Source organism: Lycium barbarum, chromosome 3 (genome assembly GCF_019175385.1).
Source record: "Lycium barbarum isolate Lr01 chromosome 3, ASM1917538v2, whole genome shotgun sequence".
NCBI classification, from domain to species: Eukaryota; Viridiplantae; Streptophyta; class Magnoliopsida; order Solanales; family Solanaceae; genus Lycium; species Lycium barbarum.
Window position 1 is genome coordinate 116,466,430 of NC_083339.1, and position 6,000 is coordinate 116,472,429.

Consider the following 6,000-nt stretch of genomic DNA (forward strand, 5'->3'; position numbering starts at 1 on the left):
CTATGCACTAAATGGACTAATTGATACTCTGATGTGCCAATCACAAATCTAACTCAAAAAGGAAAAATGTGACTTTTATTTTTTTAGTGTTTCCTCTTTCCATCTAACATATTTCAGAGTCTGTATTTTAGGTGGATATCTTTACTTACTAACAAGAACTTAAAATTCTTGGCACATTAGAGGTAGAACTGGCAGGGGAGCAATTACGAGTGCTGTTTTGCCTATGGTGATTGCTCTGGTTTGGAGAGATAGAAATCTGATCAGGTTCCAAAGCCATAACTACAATGAAGATAGATTATGCAAAGAGATTGTTGTCCATCTTTATAATAGAGGTAGAACAAGGAGGAAACGCAAAGAAAATGATGTAGTTTGACAATCGGATGCAACCTAGCAAGCTGATAGAATTTATCTATGTATTGTCTTAGCTTGGTGTAGTCACTGGACTTTGTTTTTTGTAACTGGCTGCCAAATATGTATGAAGTAGTGGCTGCCTAGTGTCTATGCCTAGAACTAGACTCCTTAGAACTGTAGAGTCTAGAACAGGTGCTGGTTTTGATGTGGGAAACAAGTGGTCTGCCCTGTTTGGTTTTGTAACTATTACTTTGTATTACTAAAATCATTTATTTACCAAAAAAAATGCTCTTCGGGACTTAACATGGAGTGGAAACAAAGGAACTCTATTATAATGACTTTAACCTATCACATTCACCTGAGAGTTCTTTCAACAACTTCTCCCCAAATTGCCATTGAAGTTTCATAATTTATCCATGAAATAGTTATCACATTTTCATAAGGTATACCATCGACTTGCAATGCGTAATACATGTATCATAATTTGCTTCAGTGGATCTATTATTGAAACATCACTATAACTTGAATCTTATAAAACCAAAAATAAAGATCAAGCATAAAAATGAGATAGGAGCCGGATCCTCATTTCGTAATCTAACAAACAAAATATGAAAAATAAAAAGAAGCTTACATAGGTCTGTGTCACACCTCGGAAAAATTTCCCGTTGGTACGCAAGTAAATGAACTAATGATGTGTGCGAGGAGTGCGAGTGTATAATGTTTCATGGGAAATGTATGTATAGGGATGTGGATGATTAGAATGAAAAGTCGAGAAATGAGAAAAAATTGAAAGTTGGCAAAACTGCCCAGTGGTCGTATAGTGCAAAATACGGACCGTAAAGTGCAATACGGTTCGTAAACTTGACGTCGTAAACTGGCATGTCCAACTTGAACTTTCTGCCAGCTGAGGAAATGGCTAAATACGACCTGGTGGACAGACCGTAAAGTGATTTACGGCCCGTAAACCATGGTCGTAAATCACCATGCATGCAGGCCAAAGTTTCTGGTTCTGCTTAAGCTTAAAAACGACCACGAGGGATGGTCCGTAAACTGAAATACGGACCGTAAACCTCCATGGACGACCACTGTTCACCCAGCACAGATTTTCCAATTCATTAAATATGAGGATCAAGACTTATTTTATTTCATTATAACATTACACCACTTCTCTCTAGAACTTCTCTCTACATTTATTATGTGAGTTTTCAAGGATTATAAGTCATCCATAACATTAAGACAAGTGAATCAAGGATAAGGGAATCATCAAGGATCATCCAAGTCAAGAAATCCAAATGGAGAAAAACTAGGGTTTTGCTCAAAGAAGAGTATTATCAACCAAAGCTTGTTCCTACAACTTCTAAGGCAAGATTCATGATTTTTACAAGATGTTTAAGGTATTGGAATATTAAAATACATGGATTGTAGAAAATGTGGTCAACTAGGTCATGAATGATGAATAGTGACATTTTGAGAAATAGTTTGAATTGAGTTATGAATGTTGTTGTGTTGTGATATGAATGTGTTATAAATGGTATTAAGATCATGAACTGAACACTTTAGACGAATGGACGAAGATGGATGTTATAATCATGAATGTGGGTGAATTAGAGGCAAATTGAGGAATTCTAGATAATGTGGATAATGTGAATGACTAATGGCCATTGTTATGATATTAATGAAGGTATAAACGCTAGCATTGGAAGGGAACGTGCAAGCGTAGAATAGTTCGACGGAAAGGTATGTAAGGCTAACCCTTCTTTCATAAGGCATAGTTCTTGGCCAAATTCCTAAATTCCTCTATATGAGTATGTTGTCTTCACATGGTCGACATTCCGAGCTCATAAGCTCACGACCCGTGATATGTACTATGCTTATACTACGTTCCTCGTATGACGAGTAAGCCTATAATGTAAATGTAACGATAATGATGAGGATAGTAATGATGATGAGAGTAGAACGAGACTAGAGATGCTTACGAGCTACGATATATGTGTATGTGTGCCTATGAAGGGCTATAATAAGACCCCGAGCTTATGATGCCGGGTAAGACTATATGTATATGACTATGTATAAAGTATGTATACGATTACGAAACGCGCGCACACCTCTGTAGAGGGTACGGATAACCCTGATGCCTTGGTAGGGCTAGGTATGTATGACCTTGAGCCTTGGTTGGCCAAGTATGTATAAGACACCGATCCTATGAGGTCGGGTATGCTATGTAAATGCTATGTATATGAAATGACTATGTATATAATATGAATATGGATGTGAAAAGACTATGTATAGGAATATGAATAAGGACATGTATACGAATATGAGCACAAGTATGGTACGAGTATTATTATGGGATACGAATGACGATGTATGCAAGTAAGCGACATGATGATGATATTACTGTCTCCCCTCCTATGCCATCTTCATATGATATCTATTATGCTTCTATATTGATGTTGATCATGCTTTACATACTCAGTACATTCTTCGTACTGACGTCCTTTTGTTTGTGGACGCTGCATCATGCCCGCAGGTGCACAGGGAGACAGATTTGATCCTTAGCTGCCTATTCGGAGATTTCATAGAGAGCTCCATTTCCTTCGGAGCCATATCTTTTGGGTACTCATTCTTTTGTGTATATAATTATGGGCATAGCGGGGTCCTGTCCCGCTAATGTGATATGTTATACTCTTAGAGGCTCGTAGACATGTGTGTGTGTGGGTAGATGTGTTTGGCCTTGTCGGCCTATGTTTTGTATATCATTTTGTCGGCCACGTTGGCCCATGTATATTGACTTGGCGTAAATGCCTATGATGATATAAATGTGCGGTTGTCCATATGGGACTAGTTGATGAATGAATGGAAATGCATGTATAACTATGTGGATCACCTAGATGTAAGTATAAGAGTAAGCTAAGAGGGTGCTCGGGTGGGTTAGCACCGGGTGCTCGTCGCGGCCCCGAGTCGGGTAGTGACAGTCTGCTTAGCCCGTTCCTCACACCAGTGATCTGGATTATTAGCGTTTGCCTTCTTCTTCACGTGAGTGATCTTGAACGCATCATCTTGAGGCACTGGTGTCCCCCGTTTTAGTTCCTGCAAAAGAATAAATTGATAAGACATAAAGAAAATAAAGTAAATTCACAATCCTTCAAGTAGAGTTAATGTAGACTTGCCAGCTTCCTCCTCACGGCCTTTTGACTCATAGCCCTACTAGTGTGTAGGGAGCCACCCTTCGTCGAATTTCTAGCCTTCTTCCCTATGTCACTCAGTTGTAAGAATCTTTCATTAGTTGCCCGGTAATGAAGTAGCTTGTTATAGTTTTCAGGAAGGATACACTTAGGCATCTTGAACCATGTCGTGCATTCTAGAATTTTGGACATTAGGTTGCACCGCCCTACTACTTTCACCAACAACAAAGTTTTGAAATCTACCAAAACTACTATTCGTTTCTCCATGACTAGTCCACAATGTATAATTTTCTTCAAACTCGTCTTTATAGAGATGAAGCCTAACAATCTCTGGTGTTTCGTAATTCCTACATTGACATACTACAAAAGGGCACCTAACCAAGCCATGAATTTGAAAAGTTTCAAGTGTCATTGCATAGTCAACAAAAACATCAACACCGTCTACAAATTCTTGCCTCATCCCCCTTCGGCGGTCGTTTGTCCTATTATACATCCAACTACGAGATTCCATCTACACAAATAACACCAAATTTGAAATTGTTAAGGAACAAATTCAATGAATAATTTAATTCAATGTTCAAAACCTAAATCACCAGTTGCCCTAACAATCAACTTAAAGCTTCAGACTAGGAAACAATTACTAAATCTTCAACAGAGACCCAAGTTACCAGTTGCCCTATACCACATTACATAAATCTTATAGAGCAACATTTCAGTCTCATAAGTTCCCTTTGGCTAAAATAGACCTTAGAATGACAAACTCATCAAAAACTCAGAAAATTACAAACCAAACCCATGAAAATTTGCACCATAAACCTAAGACACTAGAACAAGGGTATATGGACCTTAGAGAGCAAGAGATTGAAGTAATTTTTTGGCTAAATGCGCGTTAGAATCAAGAAACCATCACAAATTCAGAAAATTTATAACCAAACACATGAAAATTTTTCCCAAAAATTAATCATACACACACAAAAAAAAGAAGAACCTCAAGGAAACATGCCAAACCATTTGCTTGATCTCTTATCCGGACATCTAAATCAAAACATAAGAAAACATGTAGCGAGAAACGACTGAAAGCTAAAGAACACAAAAGTAAAGAGCAAACCGACCTTAATCAGAAATGATCAAACTTCGACCTTAAAAAAATAAGTATTTTGACTCTCGTTTTCTGAACTACTTCACATAAATTAGGTGTTTAGTCACTAGCTCTGATTTGTACTTTGATACTAAATCTTATGAGGTACAAGCTATATTTAGCAAAAAAAATTATTGCCAGATACTTCCACTCAAAATTTATTGCCAGCTACATCCACTCAAAATTGAACACTGATTCCATTTTCAAAGTGGGTTTTCAAGAATTTATTTAATACCATTCATGTGTAGTTGCGTTTAGCTCTTATATATTTCTTTCAACAAATTGAAGTACATAATGTCAACTTCAGTAATTGAAGCATGTAAACACCCCCCCCCCCCCCAATCTTTATTCTCATCTTTCTTGATTTTCCACTCCAATTGAGTGTTATTTCATTATTTTGTATCCCCAAATGGCCAAAGTAATATTTGGAGAATATATTCAAGACCCTTTCTTGGTAATTGCATTTAGCATCTTCACCATTTTCTAGATCTGATTCCCCATATAGCCAAACTAATTTCATTATTTTGTATCCCCAAATGGCCAAAGTAATTTTTTTGAGAATTTATGGAAGACCCTCTATGTGTAATTGTGTTTACTCTTCTTTTATTCAGCAAATTGAAGCATACAATGTCAAGTTCAGTAACTGAAGCTCTAACAACTCAGTAACTGAAGCTCTAACAACTCAACTCAGTAACAAATTTCTTAGCCAAGAAAAGAAAGAAAGCATACCTCAAATGTTGATGATAACTGGCGACGGCAGCGGCGGTTCTGGGTGTGGACGACGACGACGGTGACTCCCTGCACTGTTGGTGACGTCGACGGTGTATTAGGTTTAGAGAGAGAGGGACCTCAAAAACGTGAGAGGGAAAGAGAGAGAAATGGAAAGAGAAGGGTTTAATTGGGGTTGTTTAAATTTTATTTGGCTAATATTACCGACCTCATGAGGTCGGTATATTTAATTATTTTATTTTTAATTTAAAAGCATACTGACCTCACGAGGTCGGTTTATCAAAAATTATTTTTAATAAACCGACCTCGTGAGGTCGGTATTCTTTTAAATTAAAAATAAAATTATAATATTTACCATCATTTAAATTTTCGACCTAGTGAGGTCGGTACATTATTTTTTCAAATTTTGATACAATATTACCGACCTCATGAGGTCGGTTTATTTTTAAAAAAATTGAAAAATAAATATTACGATTTTACCGACCTCATGAGGTCAGTTTTTTTCCGACCTCAACTGAGGTCGGTTTTTTGAGGTCGGTAAGTCCAGTATTTTTAGTAGTGATTAGCGCATACTATATGGTTGAATTTGAATCATAG